The sequence below is a fragment of the Monodelphis domestica genome, chromosome 6 (assembly GCF_027887165.1).
Source record: "Monodelphis domestica isolate mMonDom1 chromosome 6, mMonDom1.pri, whole genome shotgun sequence".
Classification (NCBI taxonomy): Eukaryota; Metazoa; Chordata; class Mammalia; order Didelphimorphia; family Didelphidae; genus Monodelphis; species Monodelphis domestica.
The window spans coordinates 108,494,444-108,519,803 of NC_077232.1; the positions used below are offsets into that span (position 1 = coordinate 108,494,444).

General features: G+C 36.4%; 1 long non-coding RNA gene across 1 annotated transcript in view; it reads left to right on the forward strand.

Moving 5' to 3' along the window:
* The first annotated feature begins 940 nt into the window (after positions 1 to 940).
* Positions 941 to 25,360, forward strand: part of LOC103095164 (uncharacterized) — a 63,472-nt gene continuing 39,052 nt past the window's right edge. The window contains exons 1-2 of the long non-coding RNA XR_469110.3: positions 941 to 5,421; positions 6,295 to 6,453. This is a non-coding gene — a long non-coding RNA (uncharacterized LOC103095164). The remainder of the gene's footprint in view (positions 5,422 to 6,294; positions 6,454 to 25,360) is intronic.

The window sequence follows — 25,360 nt, forward strand, 5'->3', positions numbered from 1 at the left end:
AATAGGGATAATAATATTTGCTTTATCTGTGAAGAAAGGGTTTCATCAATCCTCTGAGATTAACTCCATTTTTAACCTGTGTGTATGTGGAGGTGAGTAAAGTATAATGACTTAAAAAATAGGAGGAACTTAAGTTATAAAGGGATTTAAAAGGCAGCCAGTGAATTTTATGTTGGATGTTGGAGGAGAAAGGTTGCCACAGGGGCTTATTGAATAGGAGGGTGACATAGTTAGATCTCTGCTTTAGGTAGATCAGTTTGATAGATGAGAGGAGAACGAATTGGAGTAGGGAGAGACTTGAGACAGGGAAACCAACCAGTAAACTATTGAAATAGTTCAGATCTCAGATAATGAAGGCCTATACCAGGATAGTGGCAATGTCAAAGGAGAGAAGAAGGGGTAGAAAAGAAATGCAAAGAAAGGAGAAAAGACAAGATTTGACTACTCATAGACCATGAGGGTATGACAGAGTAAAAAGTTGAAGGTGACACTCAGATTTTAAGTCTGGTATAACTGTCCCTGGTTCTCATGGGCCTGAGAGAGGACTTTTTATGGAATAAAAGAAACAAGGAATCTGACTTGGTTCTGAGGGGAAGAAAAATAAGCTGAAGGCACTGCTGAAGGATGACCAGTTAGATGGCACAGTGGATAGAGCACTGAACCTAGGATTCAGAATGATCAGAGTTCAAATCTGGCCTCATGTACTAGCTGGAGACCTTGGGAAAGTCACGTCATCTCCATTTACCTCAGTTTCCTCATCTGTAAAAATAGCTGTACTTACTTCATAGAGTTATTAGAAAGATTAAATGAGATAATATTTATAAAGTGCTTATCATAGTGTCTGGTTTATAGTAGTTGATATATAAATTCTTATTCCTTTGCCTTTCCCTCTTCCTTGGAGGCTATTGATCAATCAGATAACTTTTACATAATATTTAATTTTTTTCCAGAATGCTCAAAGGAAAATATTTTCTTCTCAATGACCTTGTCAGTTGGGTAGGACAAATATTATTTTGATCTTTATTCTCTAGATCAGGAAACTGATAGTCATCATGTGATTTGCTCAAGGTCAACCATCTAGAAAATGTCAGAACCAACTGAAACCTGATCTCCTGATGCCAAACTTTTCTATTATATTAGGAATTCCTTCCACATTTAGAGCAATGTATGGATTCAACCAGAAGTTTAAAAAAAACAACCATGATATCCTCTATAACCAATACCCAAAAGGAAGAAACTGGAGTAAATATAAGATGAAAACTATCCTTCCTTGAACAGATTCAGAAAAACTTGGGAGGACTTTTTTGAACTGCTACAGAGCAAAATAAGCAAAACCAGGAGAACAATTTCTATCATAACAACAATATTGTTTTTAAAATGACATGAAAAACAATGACACAGATCATTTCCATGACCACAACTCCAGAGACTTGGTGATGAAACATATTTACTCAGTGAGAAAGCACTGATGGACTAAAAAAGCAGAATAAGACATACATTTTTAGTGTGACCTTGTTTTGCTTGATGCTATTTATTTGTCATAAGGATTGTGCTTTCCTTTTCTTTCTTTCTCTTTCTTTTTTTTTTTTTGTTTAGGGTGGGTCTGAGAGTTAGAAATAATGTTGTCTCAAAAAAAATAATGTTGTCTCTTCCCTCAAAATGGGAGAAGAAAGAAAAAAGTGATTGAAACAGTTTTTAAAATGTACAGAAAGAAGTCCAGATAGAATCACAATCAGGACAGCTTTGAAAGTTACATGTTGAATATTTAAAACTAGCTGAACATAATAGAGATGAATGATTGCACACATAATCCTCTTTTTCTATTCTGCTTTGAATATGAAAATGTTCAGGGGAAGGGGCAGTATTTGTTAGAGTTTAAAAAAAATTTTTAAAGGAAACATCCTTGTGATGTCTTGTCTATAAGAACCAGCCAGGTGGCTATGGGTTTAGTTTCCAATCTTCTCTACAAAAATGGTCAAGATGACCCATAAGCAGTATACTTACAAATCTGAAAACAATACAAGGACCTTAAAATAAGGGCCAAATTGAACTAGTGTCTGGTCTCTGTTTTTGTCTTGACCTCTCCTTTTTTCTCTGCTTTTATGCATGCCTGAATTGACCTTTATCTTATCCTCTCCTTGATGTTTCTCCTTCATTTCCCTTGTGCCACCTCCTCTGTGAAGCTCCTCTTGTCTACTTACTTCCCTTCTCAAATTCTTCATAGCACTTCATCTAGATTTCTCCTATGCCCTTATCTTCTCTCCCTTAAATTATAGTTAATAGATTGTAGACTCCTAAAACCTGTGGTTCAAAACCTCAAATACTAGTTTTATATAAGCTAACTTCAATGTTATGGACCTCTCATTAGCCATTCCTTGACTTATTCTAGGCTCCTGGGGGCATCTGAATTTAGCTTGTGTTTAGGTGTCCTCAGATATAGGTAAAAGAATCTTAGCTCTTATGCAAGTTTTCAAGCTAATAATATATAGAGGACAGAGGATAGACTTTATTTTTCCTTACAGAAGATATAAAACATAAAGAACTCATGCTTGAGCTCATAAATAGTCAAGATAATTCTCCTCACTGCAGTAAGCTAGATCTCTTATATCTCCCTTTGTAGCTCCAATATAGAGTACAGTGCCTTACATAGAGCAGGTATTTAATACTGTAACTGAAGGAACGAAGGATGATAAATGCCTTTTTAAAGACATGGAAATTGGGGGGGGGTACGTGTGTGTAGAGGGAGGCCATATTTCTCAGCTGAGAGACCTACAGTGGGTTTCTAAGTGAGTTAGCATCAGCTCCTTCCCTTGAATTGCTGGGTCAGGATATTTGTCATTTTGCAGCAATGGAAAATGCACACAGGGATTGAAATGCCCAGTTCATGCAACATTGCTCAAAGGATTTGAGGATTCCATTTTGGCACAAATCCTTTAATTAAAGTGAATTCCTTCAGGCCTGGTACACCCAGACTCAATCTGCAATGTCCCCATTGACCTGGGAAAGGCTGATTAACTGACAAGTTGGCAGTGGAACTACTTCTTCAAAGATTCTATGATATCTTTGGTAAGACAAACATGCCCCAGGATACCATATGGCCATATTTTTGTGGTAACTTTTCAGATTCCTCTGCAAATGTCTCCTGAGGCTAAGGACGATCTGCTGCTTTCAATTCAGCAGTTGTTACCATTGGTCACCTTTCCTCTTCAAGGCAAAGAACCCTTCAGCAAGGAGGTATTTGGGCAAGCTCAAGAGGGTAATTGGGCAGGAAAAGTACCAATCTCCATCAAGCCTCAAGGCAGCCCAAGGAACTGGATATCAGAGAAATCAGGGTTTTGAAAAATGGTTCCAAGTTGTCTTTATGCGGAGTCAACAATTGGCAATTCTATCAATGATGTACATAGGTCTAGTTAGGTTCCACTTATCAGAAGAAGGAGCTCAAAAAAAAAACACACACACACACACAAAGAAGAAGACAGGCACATTCTGGAATAAGGAAAATAGGGCTGGAATTAGATTACTCACATTCTATCTGTGGTTATACTATTAGCTAGATTTAGGAAAGTCACTGAATGTCTTTGAATTTCATTTTCCTCATCTGTAAAGTGGGAATAAGCCCTACCCTGCATAGTTCATAGGATTGTTGAGAGGGCCAAATGGAATGACTCTTAATTTTTCTTTCCTAGCTCAGAAAATCTTAGATAATAGATGAGGTAACCCAATGCATAAATCTTTTCATCTTTTGCTGCTTAAATAAAACTTTTTTTTAAATGTTTAATGACCTGATCTGAATAAATGAAGGGGAATTGAGGGTCCTTTTTGGAAAACAAAATAAGCCAAGTACTGATATCCCCAGGATTTGTCTGGTTCTGGATATAAGCCAGAGAAATTTATATGAATGAGCCCAAAAATTGTATCCAAGGTTTTGTGTCAGGATGCTTCAATGGTAGAATTAAATTAATGCTTTAAAGATCCATGTGGGAACTTTTTCCTTTTACATAGATCCCAATCCTCTCTTAGTAGATAGTCTTGATAATTTGCTACTGCTAAAAAAAATATTACCCTGTAGCCAACCTGGTGATGAGCCTTTCCAAAGTCAGCTTGACTGGATATGGAACAATAGGCAGCCTGTACTTTCTGGTGGTATGTCCTGACTTCTTGAAGTCTCAGTTTGAGCCTTCGTTTATTACAAAAAATGGAGCTCATGATAAGAATTCAGTCTTTTCTCCAGGGCTAGGACCTGTCAGAGCTTATACTCATCTGCCCTAGCTTTGGTCTTCTCCATAGCCCCTGAAGAAGACTTTGGGGAAGGGGATGTTATAACATTATATAGAATTGTTAAATGCCTCATGCAAATTTTAGAAAAAGAAAAAAGGAAAGGAAAAGAATAAGAAAATTAGAGAAGAGAATAGAGGGAAAGAAGATAGGAAGGAAATGTTTTTCTTTCCTTTGCAGGAGGGATGATTACCAATGCCTACCTGAGGGTTCATGGCACAGGTCTTTTATTTGCTATGATTATTTTCACATTGTTCCCAATTTTTAGAAAATCTCAATATCTACCTATTTATTCCTTCCTGTTCTTGAAAGTCTCCTCCAGGATGACCTCCCTGATCCTGATCTCAACATTTTGTAATAACCCTGCTGCTCTGACCCCATATGTTACTTTGTTTCTACCTCTCTTATTTATTTGAATGAATGAATGAAAATATGTTAAGTTCATACTATTGGTGAAATATAGGTCATGCAGTAGATAGAGTGCCAGTCCTGGAGTTGCTACACAGCCAAATGAATGCCTCACAAAATTACTTTTACGGTTTTCCAAGTATGTGTGAAGTATTCAGAGAGGCAACTGAAACATTGCTTTCCTGTGCAGTGAAAACTGAGGAAGAGGGATTGAATGGAGGCCTTTTTAATGCTGTTTGCTTCCCAGGTGACATTGCTTTGGTAAGATGCTGAGCAGGTATGCCTGCAGCTTTCAGAAAAAATTAGAAGGTTAAGAAAATGGGGAAGGATATGGAGTCAGTCCAGATTTTTAGAAATGCTTTTCAGAGACACACTTGCCATTATCACTGAGAGCAATTGTTTGGTGAACCTAGGGTTTTAGAAAAAGAAGACCCCTTAGACATCATTTAGTAGCATCAAACTTAAATAGAAATGCATCCCTGCAGACCACATATTGACTTTGAAAACATCAAATTTACATCATATATATTGTATTGTGTTTTTATTTACATTTCCCAATTAATTTTAATATGGGGTCCTTCCTAGGGGGCAGCTTTACTACCTCTACTTCCCAATTAGCGAGGGAAGAGAAGAAGTAACTTGTCAAGATCAGATGGATTGAAAAGGTGAGATTCAAGAGTCAAACTCAGGACCCCGTGTTCTACACCTCACAGGAGCTGCTTAGACCTCAGCTCTAAGGTGAGTAGAAAAGCTTAGAAAATGTCTGCCTGCTACAAAAAAAATCTGACTGAGAAAAAGAAGGCAACAGTTCAAAATGTCTAGGATAGCTTCCTGCTTCTCATTTTAAAAGAATCCTGCCATCCAAACCAAAGTGTAGAAGATCTTCTCAGTTCTAAGAAGGTAATACCAATTGTTAATTAAAAACTTAATTAATATGTCTTTTTGCTAGTATGTTAGCTTTGGGGAAAGTTTACAGTGGAGTTGTGTTTTTTGTGTCCTTTTTACCTACATAGAATATTGGGGTTCTTTGCATAATCAATGTATACAGTAGCCCATTTTAGAAAACTTGAAATATAATATTTCCATTTAACATTACTATAAACTGGAAATTATGCAGTTATCCATCTACTGGGAATGACTGAACAAACTATGGTGTATTAATGTGCACAATTGAACCACAAGAATCAAAGAAAACAAGGAAGTCAGAGAAAAATAGAAAAACTCATATGAACTCAGCCAGTCATTTCACAAACATTTATTATTATTATTATTATTATACTAATTATTATGCATTTTCTGTGTGCCAAGCACTGTACAAAGAGCTGGAAAATCTAAAGAAAGGCCAATGACAGTTCCTGTTTTCAAGGGAGACAACATAAAAATAACTTTGTTCAAACAAGCTATATACAGGATATCTGGAGATAATTAACAGAGAAAAGGCAGTAGAATTAAAAGGGATCAGGAAAAATGGCATTTTAGTTGGTACCAGAGAAGCTGAGTCTCAGATGAGGAGAGCTTTCCAGGCATAAGGTATAGCCAGTGAAAATGCCCAGAATGCGTAGCTAAGATTGAAGAGTAAGAAACACTTAGAGTTCTCCAACTCTCTTCCAGAAAACCACAATAAAACAAAACAAAAAAATCCAACCAAATCCTGGGGCAACAGAACCAATAGAAGACAAGGGTCAGCAGTGCTCCTTCCCAGAATGGAATGAAGGGACAACAAGGATGGGCCACATCTCAACAAGGTGGAAGTCGGAACTTGGTCCAGAGGTAGGACACAGCACAAGGGGCAAGGGAAAGAGGACAGCCAGGCTCATTCCCATCTCAGCAGGGAGAGAGCAAAGATGCCCAGTTAGGAGAAAATTATCTTTTTCAAGGAATAGTCCCTGGATTTAACTAAGACCGAAGGGAAAAAGAAAACACACATTTATTAAGCACTAATTAATTACTAATTATAATTATAATAACACTAATTAATGTGTTAGACATTGTGCTAATAAGCACTTTGTAAATATTCTTTTATCCTCACAACAAACCTTGGAAGTAGGTACTAATATTACCTTGATTTTACAGTTGAAGAAACTGAGGCAAACAGAGATGAAGTGACCTGCTCAGAGTCATACTGCTAGTGTCTGAGGGGGCTATTTCTGGTCAGGTCTTCCTAACTCCAAGCCCAGGGCTCTATGCACTGTATCAGTTCACTGCCTTGGCTGGAAAGGTAGGAAGGGACCAGGTAAGGAAAGGCTTTTGAATGCCAAAGTAGAACTGTTACAGAGTGTGATGGCACAGAAGTCAGAGAGCATATAATGCTGAGTATATAATGAGCCACAGAGTATATAATGATGACAATAATGAACAGAAACCTCAGTGAAAATGAAGATGAATTCTGAATAGATCTGATTGTCCTTCTTAGTCTCAAACAAAAGATGACACAATCTGCCTGGCTGGGAGAGGTGAGGCACTTCAGGTAAAGAATGTTGTATACCCCACTGATCAAGGTCATCAGATAGAGAGATGGGACATTTATGAAGAGCTTCCCCTGTATCTGGTACTAGCTGAGCACTGGGGATGCAAATACAAGCTCAATAAAAACCTGCCTTCAAAGAGAGTTCATGTTATATTGGGAGAAGACACCATGAGGGAAGATGGGCTGGGAAAAGGGAGGAGGGGGAGATGATGTAGAAGATGGCCAGGTACCTGAGAAGGTAAGGCTAAAACCCATCTATCAGAGCAGGAGGAGTGAACAAAAGCCACATATTGTGGAGATGGTTGGGAAGTCATTGAACCAATTGTTTCTACTTATCTATTTTTCTTTCTTACTACAAAGATCTTTTTGTATCAGAACAGGAGGAATAGACAAAAGCCACATGTTGTGGAGATGGCTGGGAAGCCATTAAACCAATTGTTTCTACTTATCTATTTTTCTTTTTTACTACAAATATCTTTTTGTATAATGGCAGTGGGGAGTTAAATTTTGAAATAACTGGAATATAAAGAGAAAATAACTACAGACAGGTCTTGTCATTAAATATTTGCATTTATGACAGTGTTGGTCTTGTCGGTGATTTATTTGATGTCAACTTCCTGGTAAGGAAAACAATCAATTATAACATTTTTTTTCTTGTGGGAAAATGTGATTCACTTTTCAAAGATCAATGTTACACCATTTCTAGGGATGTGCAGATGGCCAAAAGCCCTGGGTATTATTTTTGTAGATCTTAATATTTTGTTCCTTTATGAAACCCCATTTTCTGATCGAGGCATGTTGGGGAACAAGAGTCCATTTCTTTAATGTATTGTTATTTGGGCAGACATAGGCTGTTGTTCTGGATGAGAGGAAAGAAATTCAGCCTCACTTTCAGAATCATTCTTCAAAAGTAGGAAAATCATTGTCAGGCAGAAGTTCACCGCCAACTTCAATTTGTAGGACAGAGAGACAAAAGCACGTCCTTTCTGTTTGGGTTCAGGTTTAGAGATATTTGGGAAGTGAAGTGGTACATGGGAGAGAGAGATGATAAATGATCTTGTAGTCTGTGCTTCTCTTCTGCATGCTAGACAGCCCCCAGGAACATAAGTAAATGTTCAGGAAGATGAAAAAGAGATAGAGTTTGGGAGTTGGTGCCACCTGTCTCTATGCTATGTTCTAGATATCAATGCCATCCATTTCACCTGTCATATTTGCCCAAATATGTAAAACTGAAGGAAAATTAGCTCTCCATCTTCCTCTGGAGATCAGTTTGGGAAACCATTGGAACTTATTTTTTTAGTTTCTCCCTTCTTTTAAAAATGGCCAGTACCAGCTCAAAAGCCTTTCTGAAACCCACAACTCAAAACCAAGTGGGGTCTGGTAGACTTCTTGAGCTGCCTGAGGCTTGTGAGAAGCAGGTGACATAGAAGATAGAGCAATCACTTTGCAGTCACCTTTTAGGGAACTGCTGGGAGATGTCTTCAATTGGCTTAATCCTTTCCTCCCCTTAGCACACATTTTCTGTGAAAGTGAATGACATAATTAAGCTTCCTCTATCCTCTAATCCCTTGCCTGCACAGGGTCCAGACAGATGTTTCCTTATCCTTATGTCCTGTCCCTGCCCACTTCTTCCTGTCTGGCTCCTGAGAGTGAGGTAAGTTGTGGGTAGCAGATTTCTAAATGGGGCCTTTAAGAGGTAAGGAGCTCTTTGGAAATCAGTGCTGTGTGGTAACTGCACCTGGCACTCCTGCTGAGACCTGTGCCGAGACCCAGAAGGCACAGGACGTTCTGGGAAGGGCCACACCAACTTGAGAAACATTGCTGCAGAGAAGTCTACTCCTTCACTGCTGACTTGACCAAGAATAGAATTTGTGCCTGAGAGATTTCCCAGAGTAATTCTCTCTCCTTTAAGACAGAGCACACAGCCAAATTGCCCTCATATTCTACCAGTTAATCATCTGATAACAAAGGCAGGAGATCTGAACCAATCCCTCCTGCTTGAACGGAGAGGTCAAAAACATAATGGAGACCCATTTGTTTGAATCCAGTGAGCTGCCACTAATTAGCCACGGGTTAATCTGGCTAAATGCAGCATCTGGAAGGTAGGAATCATGGATTTTCAAAATCTAAGGGAAAAAAATAGGACCTGTGGGTTGTTGCAACAGATACAAATAGAGGTCTGTAACAATTTTGTAGACATGCAAAATATTCATCAGGCCCTTCCATACCTCCCAGTGACATAGTCATAATGAATCACAGAATATTATTCCTGAAAAGGACTTTCAAGGTCATGTAGTCCAGCCCCTTCCTCTTACAAATGAAGAAATTGAGATCCTTTCATATACTGATAGCCAGGATCAGTAACTAAACTAAAGACATCAAGAATTATTAGTAGTTCTTCCTTTTATTTTTTACCTCCCTCCCTCTGTCTCTGTCTCTGTCTCTGTCTCTCTCTCTCTCTTCAGTCTTTGAGATCTAGTTCAAATTTTTAAGGTCTCTAGGTCTGTGCCAACTTGGAATAAAGGTAATGAACTCAAGTATATTCCACAAAATGTGCTATTTCTCCTCTCTTGACCTTAGTGTCCATATAAGTCAAATGAGTGGGTTGTATTAGATGATCTCTAAGGTGTTTTCCATTTCCAAAACTCTATAGCTACTTGTGGCTGGCCTTGTGTCAACTTAGAAATGCTAGACCATTAGGAAGTGGCAGCATTCTTAAGGGCATGAGATCAGAAAATTGAATGGATTCTAAAGATGCAAAGAAAACAATCATTTTGGAAAAGGGATGACTAAAAATTATAGATCAAGGAAACTTGCAAGAGACAAAGCTTATGAAAGTCCAAAATTCCATTAGGGATGAGCATTGAATTTCTGAATTAAAACCAACATTATTGGATTTAGGTCATAGTTGCTTAGAGCTAAAAGGGACTTTAGACACTATCTTGCCCAACTTCTTCATTTTATACATGATGTAATCAAAGCCTAGAGAGGTTAATCCATTTACCTACATTCATATAGTAAATTAGTAGCAAAGTCTGACATCATCTAGGACTTTCCCCACTATATTATAATTGTGGGGAAAACTATATACAGTGAGAGAAAAGTGAGAATAAGTACTGTGCTAAGTACTTCACAAATGTTTTCTCTTTTGATCCTTATAACAACATTGTGAGGTAGGTACTGTTATCATCTCCATTGTACAGTTGAGGAAACTGAGGTATACAGAGATAAAGTGACTTGCTTGGGATCACAAAGCTAGTAAGCATGGACTCCAGGCTCAGTGCACTATCCATGGTACCTACTCATCAATATTCATAGATCCACTGTCTACATTTATCTAATCTTTTCTTCAAAATACTATCCCTGCTAATATCCAAACTTCTTAATTCTGAAAATCCTCAAGATCTCTCCAGGATGGGCTGAAAATATCAGGCATCACAGTCATGAAGAGCTGTGCGTAACTCAGCTCTATCACATTATCCCTTTTTTTCCTGTAGCATGCACCAGTAATCAATATCTCTCTCTCTCTCTCTCTCTCTCTCTCTCTCTCTCTCTCTCTCTCTCTCTCTCTCTCTCTCTCTCATATCATGGCTTTAATGATCATTTCTATGTAGATGACTCCTAAACCTAAACCTTTAGCTCTAAACCTCTCATGCTAGTTCTACATCAATTGTAAGCTACTTGAAGACAAATACGGTTTCATTTTTGTCTGTGTTCCCTTGCACAGAACAGACACAATAAATATTTGTTAAATTCAATTAAGTTCTGAACCTATATTTCAAACTGTCTATGGGATATCTCGGCCTGGAAGAGCAATTCAAAATCAATGTGTCTAAAACTTATCTTTCCATCTAAATCTGAGCCTTCCAACGACATCACTTTTGTTTGGGACCACTTATTCCCCAACTTTGACTTTTTCTTCTTTTCAGATTATATCAGTTACAAAGACCTTGTTTCCCACCTCTGGTATCTCTCACATTCATCTGCCTATTTTTACTGTCATTATCCTACAACAGCCCTTCATTACCATTCACTTTGACTGTTGCAATGGCTTCTTCTCTTCATTCTCTGACCCTTCTTCAATCATTCTGCTGGCAGAATAATCATTTTTATGCACCCATCTAGCCATGTTAAAATTCTGATAAAAAATCTTTAGTGATTCCCTAATATAAATTCCTCATCTTTGCTTCCTGGCTATCAACTAAAATTCTCCCTTCTATAGGAAGGCTTTCTCAACTCTTTTTAATTCCCTTTGTTGTTTCCTTTTATGCTATATAGATCATTCATACATGGTTATTTGCTTGCTGTCTCTTTCACTACATTCTAAGCTCCTTGAGGGCTGGAACTGTATCTCTAGCTCTTAGCACAGTGCCTGGTACATAGTAGGTATTTATAAAATGGTTATTGATTGGTGGACTAAAGCTAGTATTCAAAGTCTTTAATAACTTGGTACTATGAATCCTACATACCAGTCAAACTAGATTACTCTGTATTCTCAGACCATCCTAGATTGTCCTGTCCATGCCTTTCTAATAATGTTTCTTATGCCTTTAATTTCCTTCTTCCCCCTTTATGTGTACTAAATTTCTTCTGATTCTTTAAAGCCCATCTCAAATGCTACCTACCTCAAGAAGCCTTTTCTGGTCTCTATCTTTCTCTCATTTAATAAAATTTCTATTTGTACTTCATATGACTAATATTATTAAGTATTATTAAGTAATGGTGTATATTATAAGTATCTACAATTTTGTCTTATTCCCCTACTAGACTACAATCTCTATTAGGGCAGGAATCATGCCTTATCCATCCTTTATATAGACCTAGCAGAATGGCAAGCCCACAGTAGGTACTTAATCAATATTGGTTAGCATGCAATATTTAATAAATTGGCTTTTACTGTTTTATCATTGTTTTGGTTTTCTCATCTCTTTGATGAAGTCCAGACATGTATGATCTCATATCAAGTCTCTAATTATCATATTATTTTTCTTTTGTGTTTAATATCTTATGTACTATTGAACAGGTAGATAGAATGAATGCTTTTAGTAATTGCATGAAAGTTTTGGAATATAAGTTCATTGCTAATAGCTCATCAAAAGTATCTTCAAGATAATTACAAAAGCAGACAGGATGACAAGTCATTAATTGTTTCTCATTGGTTTTTATTTCTTCTGTTAGGTGTCTATATTTGGATCTTTTTTATTCCATGTAATTTAGAGATAATGAATATTTGTTATGATGACATCTAATAAAAATGTTCTTAATTTTTTTATGGATCAATGTTATCTCCAGATTATTGTGGATAGCAGTTTTGTCAACAATAATGCTCTAGTTCCAGTACATTAATTTTTTGATATTGTCAATAATATTTTGGGATCTGTATTTATTGCATAGATAAGCTAGGTAGTACAGTAGATAGAGCACTGGACCTGGAGTCAGGAAGACCTAAGTTCAAATCTAGCCTCAGATACTTAGCTGTGTGACCCTGAGCAAGTAATTTCACTTTAGTTTGCCTTAATCTACTGGAGAAGGAAATGGCAAACCACTGGTATCTTTGCCAAGAAAATCCCAAATGGAATCATAAGGATTTAGATACGACTAATAACTGAATCAAAGAAAGATGTTTCATGAAGACTGTTATCTATTAATTTATGAAGGGTAAAGAATTTCAGGTAGGTAATTTGGACTCTCATATTGTGTTTTTCTAAGTTTTTGGTAGGTGCTGAATTTTTTTTAGCCTGTAGCAGTATATTGAGCATTTTTTGTATAATTTAGATTGGATACTAAATTATGATTCCTTAAGGATTAACTTTGTAACTTATAGGGGAAATTATATGGTCTTGTATTTCTAGTATAAACCTCTCCACTTCTGTGAAAAGAAATTCACATGATTCAATAATTTGTTTGATGCTTCTTTCTGGTATATTGTTGACAGGGTACCTGTGGATGTTCCTCAAGAAGGTCCTTTTGACTTCATTCTTAAATCTTAGTCATTTCATAGGCTCCATCAGAAAGCAAACCATTTTTGATAATAAGTGATAAATCCAATGTGTATTGTTAGCCTTTACTATTGTTCTGTGAATACCAGTTTGTTCCAGAAGTATTTCTGCAAGTTTTTAATCTAGTTATCTTCTGTTTAGACAACATTTATCAATCTTCTTCCTCCTTTTTGATTAGAAGTGTGAATCTCTTTATAGCTGCCTTGGGTGATAGACTGTGTATTCATGAATACTGTACAGGTTTTATTTTGGATACTTTCTAAATCTGTCATCCATTTTTACTGTTTCAAAGATGTATGTTAAGATTGGGATTGTGTAGGTATATATGTTCTCAGATCTCCCTATTGAACTTTGACCAAGATGCTGGGAGATCTTTTGACATACTTGGAAACAGATTTCTCCTTGATATCGGTATGTTCCATATGTCTTGCCTGAAGAGAACCAAGTTTTGCCTTTGTCTGTGGGCTCGGTTTGACTTCCAGATTCAAGCTCAAAATCTTCAGTCTCCATTTTCCCTTGTTATACATGAAAATTTGTTAATAAACACTGAAGGTGTAATCAAATAAAATCCAACAGTTCTCAAATTTCTTGGTCTTAGGGTCAGTTAGATGACTCAATAGATAAACAGGAGGTCCTGGGTTCAAATATGACCATAGGCACTTCTTAGCTCTTTGACCCTGGACGAGTCACTTAACCCCCAACTGCCTAGCCCTTACTGCTCTTTTGCCTTGGAACTAATAAGAAATTAGATGCCTATTAAAACATACTTCCATTCAAAGGCAGAAGGGTTTAAAAAAAAAAACCTTTTTGTTCTCAAGGTCTCTTCCCACTCTTAAAAATTATTTGGAATGCCAAAGAGCTCTTATTAATGTAAGCTATATATTTAACACATTAAAAATTAAAACCGACAAATTATAAAATATTTGTTAATTAAAATAACAATGAACCTATTGCATGTATAGATAAATAACATTTTAAATTTTAAAAAATTGTACTTTCCAAAGCACAAAAACATAAAGTGCCATTATTTAATTTATTTTTTAAAACCTTTACCTTGTCTTAGAATCAATATTAAGTAATGGGGATTAAGTGATTTGCCCAAGGTCTCATAACTAGGAAGTGTCTGGGGCCAAATTTGAACCCAGGACCTCCCATATTTTATATATTTTTGAAAATCTTTAACATCTAGCTAAATAAATGACAAGACTCTCACATCTGCTTCTGTATTCAATCTGTTATTTTGGTTGAACTACACAGAGATGTGGTTGGAAAATGGTAGTATGTTTTAATAGGCATCTAATTTCTTAATATTTTTATGAAAATAGATTTAACCTTGGAGACCCCTTGCAAGCCTCTTGCAACTCCAAGGGATTTGAGGACTAAACTCTGAAAACCATTCATCTAGTCCATTTTAATTTGACTGTTGAAGAGGATGAAGACCAGAAACAAGAAGCAATTTGCCCAAGGTTACACTGAGAGGCAACACTAAAAACTCAGATGTTTGACTTATAATTATACCTGAAATTGTATCTGAGATGGAATAATTTTATTTGGTAAAAAAGGCAGATGTTTTTGTTCTTGGTTCATTTGTATAAGTATAATGGGTTGTCACCTTTTCTTTGCCTCAGAGATAATATGCAAACTTCTTACCCTAGCATTTAAAGCTCTCATCAATCTGCCCCTCCATCTTTTCAGTCTTATTTTAGACTACCTGCATTCCTGAACTCTCCATGCTAGCCAATCTTACCTACTGAGTTGTTTATCAAATTTGACATTCTGTCTCTTCTCTCTGTATCTTTCAGTAGTCTTTCCAACCTACTTCTTTTTCTTTTTCATCTTAGAATTCATCTCTAGCTTTCTTTTCGGTTTAGCCCAGGTGACAGTGCTGAGATGCAGCCCTCCTGCATCCTTGTGTCATTGGTGCTCTCTCCCTTCTCATATTAACTTGTGTTTCCTTCTCTGTGCACGTGCTGCATCATCCCAGCAGAACAGAAGCTTCCTGAAGACAGGGAGTATTTCATTTTCAAATGGCATCTCTCCTAGTACATTGTAGGTGCTTAGTAAATGTATGATGAATTGGTTTCCATTCATAAATCTACATCTATATATTTATTCTCTTCTCCATGAAGACTTGCTGATATTGGATTGCCTTTGATAACTTTGAATAAAGCCCAATGAAATCACTTTTTGTTGCCCAAGGTTGTTGAGGATTGAGTTTTTAGTGTCTCTCTTACTTTGTAGCCTTGTTTGTTTTTTTCTGTCATAAACCACAGAGAGGTGACCTTACGAGGTTTACCTGGCATAGTGCACTAAAAGGCATCAATCATCATCTCTGTCCTGTCCCCCAATCTAAGTAGAACAGTTTCTGCCTAGGTTGTTCCCTCTGACTTCCCATGGATATAGAACTCTGTGAACCGGAGTCTTATCTTTATCACTTATTAGTCGTGTGACTATGGACATTTTACTCTATTTCCTTTTCTGTAATAAGAAGGTATTGTCATTTTTACCACATACCTTATCAGGAGGTAGTCATGGGGAAAAAAGAATAACAAAAACTTCATAATAACAATAGTTCATGTTTACTTATCATTTTAAAATTTACAAACTGCTTTATTTATACCTATATACATTTATATACATATATGTACATACACACTTGTGTATATAATCTCCTTTGAGCTTCCCAACAGTTCTTCAAATTAGGCACCACTGGAATTATTCCCATTTTATAAACTGAGGTTTAAAAAAGGTTAACATATCTATTCTTGAATAATTAATAAATATCAGGGTTTAAATTTGAACCCAAATATAATTGACTTCAAGTCACTTTATCCATTCCTTTTGCCTTTCCATTTGTAAACCATCTAGGACTACAAATTCTTATTTAGGTGAGTTTCGTATAACTTTAAGCATACTTCTCAGTTCAAAGTAATGACCCTGCTACCACATTGTTTTACTGATTATTTTGATGGAAACTTGGATTCATATGATCCAAAATCTTGAACTAGAAGGGACTACAAAGGCCATCAGGGCCAACCCCTTCATTTTATGAATGAGGAGCCTAATGTTCTAAGAAACTAAGTAGCCAAAGGTCATACAGATGGTAAGATTGAGAAGTAGGGCTTGATTACATGGGTCAATGGGGATATGATTAGGAATGTAGACTCTAAAATGATCACTCTAGTGCAAATATCAATAATATGAAAATAGGTCTTGATCAATGACACATGTAAAATTCAGTGGAATTGTGTATCAGCTATGGGAGGGGGATGAAAGGGGGAGGGAAAGAACATGAATCATGTAACCATGGAAAAATTTTCTTAATCAATAAAATAAAATTTTAAAAAATTAAAAAAAGAGAAAAAGAGAAAAAAGAGAAAAAAGAGAAGTAGGATTCAAACCCATGTCTTCTGATTTCAGTGGTGTTCAAGATTGAGTCTAGTTCATTTTTCAATCTAGTAACATATGTATATATTTCCTATAGCCCTTTGATTTTATTATCTATTTAAATTAATTTTATTTTGATCAATTTAATTAAGTAATTAATGTATCATTTATCACTCAACTATATTTAGTACCTACTAAGTGCCAGGCACTATTTAGTACAGCTCTGGTGATAGAGAGAAAAGCAAAAACAAAACCAAAATTAAAAAAAATCAGTTTTTGCTTTCAAGGAGCTCATAGTCTAATGTGTATAAGTCAATCAAGTAACGATTGATACAAAAGGAAATAAATCTCAATGAAATTACAAGAGGAAAACCCCACAAGCATTTCTCCATCTCAACAAAGATGATATTAATTTGATCTTGGACACAGCTAATAGCTACTATGCCAGAATTAGAAAAGTCTGAAAGACTGACCTTACTGGCAGTAATGCTTCATTTAAAGAAGCTCTGTAGACATGTTTATGTTTTATCCTGTATCATCCCCAAAGGACTCTTGGGTCAATTGTCTATAGCTAGAACATTGTGGTTACTTGATTTTCACAGAAACAAGGACCTCTTCCAAGTAGCTATTATGTTTTTTCAATCAATAAGACTTGATTTTATGGGTGTTTAAAATCACACTAGCAAGACTCATGAGTACAATGGTTAGGTATTGTACAAAGTCCAGCAGAGAGTTCTGCCAATTTCCATCATCCTTGTAAACTGAAACACCCTAAAATATTGCCCTTGAGATCTTTCTGGGCCATTGCCAACCTTATCCATTGGAAACCTGAAATAAAAAGAAGTCTCTTCCAAGGAGTCTAGGATATTTTTCAGAATAAGAGCTCTACTTGCTGAAAATGTAGTTCAATTTCTCTGAAACACATCAAGTGGTTTCTTTGTCTGGTCTTCCTGCACCTTTGGTAAAAGGCTCATAGGATTTTCAATTGAACCAGGAAAACATTGTACACAGACTGATACACTGTGGTACAACTGAATGTAATAGATTTCTCTACTAGCTGCAATGCAATGATCCAAGGCAATTCTGAAGGACTTATGAGAAAGAACACTATCCACATCCAGAGGAAGAACTGTGGGAGTAGAAACACAAAAGAAAAACAACTGCTTGATCACATGGGTCAATGGGGATATGATTGGTGTTATAAACCCTAAATAATCACCCTAGTGCAAATATCAGTAATATGGAAATAGCCCTTGACCAATGACACATGTAAAACCCAGTGGAATTGTGTGTCAGCTATGGGAAGGGGTTGGGGGAAGGTCAGGAAAAGAACATGATCCTGGAAAAATGCTATAAATTAATCAATTAAATAAAAATTTTTAAATAGAAAAAAAGGAATCTTAATGATCATCTAATTCAACTCTACCATCATTTCCATCATTTTACAAGTAAGGGAATGAACTTAGAAAGAAATGGCTACTATAAAATTGCATAAGGAATAAGAAGCAGAGTTAGGATTTGAACTTCTTGTTAAAAAAAAGTTCAAAGAACTTGAAGTCTTCTGATTTCACACAATGTGATTATCTTCTTCCAAGCTGAAAGCTGGCAACTTCCTTTTCCAGTTCCCCAATATTTTCATTTTTCTTTTATTTAACAACTACTAAAATCCCATTTTCTGCAAAACCTTCCCATTCAAGAGATTCCTACTTTTACTCCATTAATGTCCTGGGGCATCTTATGTCTGAGGCAGTGTACATGGTGGAAAGAGTGCTAGACTTGGAGTCAGAAATGAATGAATCCATGAAATCCATTCAGGTACTAGGCTGAGTTCTGGGGATACAAAACCAAGTTAGCAAGATTTCTGCTCTCTTTTCTTAAGGAACTTCAATTATTATTTTTTTAATTTTATGATATTTTATTTGATCATTTCCAAGCATTATTCATTAAAGACAAAGATCATTTTCTTTTCCTCCCCCTAACCCCCATAGCTGATGCATGATTCCACTGGGTATCACATGTTTTCTTGATTCGAACCCATTCCCATGTTGTTAGTATTTGCATTAGAGTGTTCGTTTAGAGTCTCTCCTCTGTCATGTCCCCTCAACCGCTGTATTCAGGCAGTTGCTTTTTCTCGGTGTTTCTACTCCCACAGTTTGTCCTCTGCTTATGGATAGTGTTTCTTCTCCTAGATCCCTGCAGATTGTTCAGGGACATTACACCGCCACTAATGGAGAAGTCCATTACGTTCGATTATACCACAGTGTATTAGTCTCTGTGTACAATGTTCTCCTGGTTCTGCTCCTCTCGCTCTGCATCACTTCCTGGAAGTCGTTCCAGTCTCCATGGAATTCCTCCACTTTATTATTCCTTTTTGCACAATAGTATTCCATCACCAACATATACCACAATTTGTTCAGCCATTCCCCAATTGATGGGCATCCCCTCATTTTCCAATTTTTGGCCACCACAAAGAGCGCAGCTATGAATATTCTTGTACAAGTCTTTTTCCTTATTATCTCTTTAGGGTACAAACCCAGCAGTGCTATATGGCTGGATCAAAGGGTAGACATTCTTTTATCGCCCTTTGGGCATAGTAAGGAACTTAAATTCTAATAGAGGAAGATAATATTAAAGGGCAAGTAAAAGGAAAATTTTCAGACAGAAGGTTGCTCACAAAGCAATATGGGTTAGGGAAGGATGAGAAGGGTAGGGGACCTTGTTAGATGAAGTGAAAGTTCACTAGTATGAGACCAGAGCCTCAGAGCTCTGAGTTCCAATTGGAAGAAAAGTCCAGAGTGCAGGTGACATGAATGAGATACATGGCAAATACAGGGTGGGAGAGACCAGTCACAGATGGTTACGGTTTACTATTCAGAGACCCAAGATATGGCAGTTTGAGCATTGGAGGAAGCCAGAGTCCAGAAAGCATGATTTGGATATAACCTAGATTCAAATACTGCCCAGATTACTTTTAACTGTGTGGCCAAAGGGAAATAACATGGCAACTGTTCTGAATTAAGTTTCTTTATCTGTAGAATGGAAGCTATAACATCTTTGGGACTTTCCTCACAGACTTATTGTGAGGTTTAAATGAGACAAAATATTTAAAATGCTTTGCAAACCTTAACATCTATAAAATTGTTGGCTACTATCATTAATTATTAACTACACTTTGAAAATCAATATCAAGGTTGTACTGAGGGCTTGGTGAGGATCCTGAGTGAATAGAATAAGGTCACATTGTCAACTTTTTTTTTTTTAAACCCTTACCTTCCGTCTTGGAGTCAATACTGTGTATTGGCTCCAAGGCAGAAGAGTGATAAGGGCTAGGCAATGGGGGTCAAGTGACTTGCCCAGGGTCACACAGCTGGGAAGTGGCTGAAGCCAGATTTGAACCTAGGACCTCCCATCTCTAGGACTGGTTCTCAATCCACTGTGCTACCCAGCTGCCCCCCATTGTCAACTTTTAAAGAGAAATGGCTTTTTATTATACTTCAGTCTCCTAAGAATCCATGAATTTGATGGTGAGGCTCATATCTCTTTCAATACAAATAACATAGAAATCCTCTATTATTCTGATCCAACAGAAGTACATCAACCAACCTCATGTCCAGTGTCCATTAATTCAGGTAGGTTGGTCTTCAGAAAACAGATTGGGTTTCCCTAGGGGAAACCCAAAGCCTTTCCAAATGGATGGGATCTGTTTGCATTCCACAAACATAATATTTGAGAACCCAAGTTCACCTCTTTACCACAATGGAATATAAAAACTGAGTGCTGCTAAACTGCTTCTTAACAGTGGGTAAAAAGTTTATTTTCTTAAGTAAGCTAAACATTCCTCTAACCTAATTTTAAAAAAAATTAATAATGTGCTTAGCTAATGCTTCATTCTACTCAGATAAAATGAAGGGAAATTTCATTTCAGCCTAAATCTGAATGATCACCAATCCAGAATTAGTGGGATCTGAATTAGATTTTACTGAAATATACTTGACTATGTTTTCATTGAAGATTTTTATATAGACTATCTTTTTTATATTGTTTATGTTAGGGTTTTTTTTCTCAGATTATAAACCAAAAGAGAGATGGGGCTATAATAAAAATTTTGAGTACCTTTTAACAAAGAAATGATTGTATAAAAAAAAAAATTAAGTGCTTACTAAGGACCAAGTACTATGCTATGTACTGGATAATGAAAGTAGGTGTTACTGTTACTTGTCTTCGTTATCCACAGCACTTGGTCCATAGTAAGCACTTATTAAAAAAATAATTCAATCAGTGCAGTGAATAGAGTGCTGGGTCTGGAGTCAAGAAGACCTTGTTGTTCTATCAGGCTCAGTTGGTGGGGTTGTGAACTTATCCAACCATTTTGGAGAGAAATTTGAAACTATTACTAAAGGGCTGTAAAATTGTACATAACCTTTGATCAAGCAATATTGCTCCTAGATTTGTACCCCAAAGGGTACAAAGAAAAAGGAAAAGGAAAAGGAAAGAGCCCTATATGTACACAAATATTTATAGCAGCAATTTCTGTGGTGGCAAAGAATTGGAAATTGAAGAGATGTCCATAAATTGGGGAATGACTGAACAAGTTGTATTATATGACTGTGATGGGAAACTGTTGTGCTATAAGAAAAGACTTAGTAGGATGTTTTTAGAAAAACCTAGGAAGACTTACATTAACTAATGCAATGTGAAATGAGCAGAAACAGGAGAAAATTGTACACAGTAATTGCAATAGAATATAATAATCAACTGTAAATGGCAGCTATTTTCAGCAAAAGAATGATCCAAAACAATTCTGAAGGACTTATGATGAAAACTGCTATCCACCTGAAAGAAGCAATGGTAACTGTATACAGTTTAAAACATACTTTTAGAAATTTCTTTATTATTCTTGTTTTTTTTATCTGTTTTCTTTTACATGTCTAATATGAAAATGTTTTACATAATTGCATTTGTATAATCCTTATGAAATTGCTTGCCTTCTCAAGGAATGGAATTTATAACTCAAAATTTAAAGCAAGAAGAGGTAGCTGGGTGGCTCAATGGATTGAGATCCAGACCCAGAGATGGGAGGTCCTGGGTTCGAATCAGACCTCAGACACTTCCCAGCTGGCCTCAGACACTTCCCAGCTGTGTGACCCTGGGCAAGTCACTTAACACCTATTGCCTAGCCCTTACCAATTTTTTGGTAAATGTTCCAATGTTTTGGAACCAATACCCAGTATTAATTCCAAGATGGAAAGTAAGGGTTTAAAAAAAAGAAAATTTAAAACAAGAATGTTAAATTTTCTCCTTTAAATGTATGTGAGAAAAAATAAAAAATAAATGAAAAGTGAATAAAAGAAAAATATTTTTCCCCAATGAAAAGAGGAAGAGCTACCATAGGAAAGTAGTAAGACATTTCCCCAGCAGAAGTTTAATGGTCACATTTTAGGGGGAATTACTAGTTTGATATGGGTTGGAGAAAAATGTCCTTTGAGATCCCTTTTATCTCAGAGATACTACGATTTTCATATTTACCAATGGTCTAGTAAGAATCTGAATCTCTTGACTTATAGTCCAGTGTTCTCTCCACTATTCTTGCAGTTGCCTAATTGTCTTCTAAATCCTCTAGAATAGTCTTTTTAAACTGACATAACTACTTCATTCAGAAAGCATTTGTTGAATGCCTTCTCTGGGTCCATGTGTTGGTCCTTTATAAAATATAGTTCTTGCCTTTTAGAAGTTTACAAACTCATTGGAAAGATAAGAGATCTCAAATGAGAAAATAACAATAATAACATTACAATTTAGTTAACTAGCATTTGTATAGTTCTTCAAGATTTGTAAAGTATTTTACAATTATTATTTCCTTATACCCTCACAACAGCCCTGGGAGGTAGGTGTTACTATTCTTTTCCCTATTTTACATAAGAGAAAACTGAAGCAAACAAAGGTTAAAAAACTTGCCTAGCATCACGTTGATAATGACTTCAAGTATATTATGCTAGAACAGCTTTGATTTCTTCTTAACACTGCATATTCATATCCTTTGACCATTTGAGGAATGACATGTAATCTCATAAATTTAACTAAATTCACTCTATATTTGGGAAATGAAGTCTTTATTGAGGACATTTTTAGCCTCCACTATTGTTATATTGTAAACCTCAAAATTCCTTAGACTTATAATTGTTGAAAATTTCACCATTGGGATATTTCATACTTGGAAAATTTCTTACTGATAGTCTATTGGAATGGGAACCCCATTGGCATGGGAGGTTCCTTCTCTTCCCTTCTTAAGATTACTTTAGGACAGAAACCCTTTGCTGAACAATGGAAAGGACTTTGACCTATGCTTAAGCATAGAACAGGAATTTCTTTGAGTCTTGATTGATTTAGAATTGATACAATGGAGATACTTGGAATAAATCTCCACCCTATTCAGTCCTAATAGGATTGAGTAAGGGCTGCAGCCTAGATCAAAATTTAATTATTCCAATCTCTACCATACTCAAGTTAACAGGATTTAGAAAGGGCTGTAGCAAAGGAGTATAGATTTAATCATTGGAAAATATGACCTTCAACAGACATGTGCAAAAAGCCAGAAACCTCTGGGCGGTCCTGGGTTAAGCGAGAGCCTCCATTGACAGGGAAATTGATGAAGAGTGATTGGTAGATGTGAGGACTGAGGGGAGGCAACTTGGATGGTGTCCTTAAAGATAGGAGGGTCTGGAGACTGGAGGGGGGGTTGAGTTTTTGGTCGGTGGTTCCTGGGCTCTGAGGAAGCTTGCTCTGAAGGAAGCTGAAAGTGGGGGCCTCTGAGACTGTTTCTCCATTTTGGACACGTGAGTGAAAGGGACTGATCTCTTTTCTTTGCCCCAGCTATCTAAGGGCTTGGGCCTTTTGGCCCAGCCTAAACAGAGGGGGTATTTAAGCCCTATTCCCTTCTCTCCCCTTTCTCTCTCTCTATATATCTCTAATTCCTTTCTTGCTCCTATTGTAATTAAACTCCAAAAAGGCTGACGGCTGACTTGAGTTTTCATTTAGGAATTACATAGCTGATTCCTTGGCGACCTTAAATTAATATATATCAGTCTTTTAAAGTGATTCCCTTGTAACATTGTGGCTGACCACACGGGAGTCTAAAGAATCCTCTCAATAAAACTTTTTCCTTGCCTTTTTACTATACTGTTTCACCACTTAGTCCTTTTTTTAAAAAAAAAAAACTTGGCTTAAAGACACAGCTGCTAGAACACGTGAGTATAAAAAACTTTTTCTCTTTTCTCCTTAAGTTAAATTGGAATCAGCAGTTTTTTCTTTTTCTTCCCTTTAATCTTAAGGGACAGCTGGGTAGCTCAGCGGATTGAGAGCCAGCCCTAGAGGCAGAAGGTCCTGGGTTCAAATCGGACCTCAGATACTTCCCAGCTGTGTGACTCTGATAGACAGAAAACAGCTGTTTTTAAATCTCAGCAACAGGACTCTAAAGTCCTGGCTGGAAGAACTGTTTCTAAATATACTTTCCCTTAAGGAACAACTTCCTGCATTAAAAAAAAAAAAACCCTGTGGAAAGTTTGTTGCTTTGCCCTGCTCCCCACGTGTTTTGTGAAATTACAAAATATACATATAAAAATGAGTACTACATTCTTTGACAATTATATGGCAGCTGAAGAAGTAGGGGCATTGAGGAATGAAGGATACCTTCAAATTTTTATATTAATAGGTACTGTCATTTTTGTACTCCTCAATACTATATTTAGAGATGAAAAAATAAAAAATATTGAGGATAAAATAAAACAAAATGAGGATAAAATAAAACAAAATGAGGATAAAATAAAACAAAATGAGGATAAAATAGAAAATATTGAGGATAAAATAGAAAATGTTGAGGATAAAATAGAAAAAAATGAGGATAAAATAGAAAATATTGAGGATAAAATAGAAAATATTGAGGATAAAATAGAAAAAATTGAGGATACAATAGAAAAAATTGAGGATACAATAGAAAAAATTGAGGATAAAATAGGAAATATTGAGAATAAAATAGAAAAACTTGAGGATAAAATAGGAAATATTGAGAATAAAATAGGAAATATTGAGGATAAAATGGGAGATATGGAAGATAAAATAGGAAAAATTGAGGAAAAAATGCAAGCCCAATTAGAAGATCTAAAATGTTTCTTACAGGATCAATGGGCAAACACCCACTCTACCAGAAACAGACCTGTTTCTGAACCTTTGAATGAGGAAATTTCCTTCCCTGAAATAGAGATGGAAAACACCTTCCCTATAGCCCAGTTAACAGACTGCTTCTCTCGTGCAGTGCAAATCTTGTCTGAATTTAATCCCCAAAACCCTTCCCCTGCAATCCCAGCTTCTCATGTTCCTTCTCCTACAGAAAACCAAATTCCAATGCAAGGGAGATCTTGTCCTCCTAGAGAAACCTGTCCTTGTCAAACTGACCCACAGGTGCAAAATTCAACTAGAGGCCTGTTTCCTCTAAGAGAAGTACCTGAAATAGGACGAAATGGGGATGTGGTGACTTTAAGACATAGGATACCGTTTACTCCCCAAGAAATAAATGAATTTACACGAAATATCCCCACATATGAACAAGATCCTTTTCTAGTAACAAAAAAGATGGGAGACATATTTTTTCAATATAATCCGTCTTACAAGGACGTTGAGAGCTTACTACAGGCTTTTTTAAGTGAACGTGAAAAAAATAAAATAATTGCTCATGTCAACAAAACCCGGGGGCGTAATGCAGCACATTGGCCATCTCAGGATCCCGAATGGGACTATAATAATCCTGAGGACTATCTACAACTATACCGTT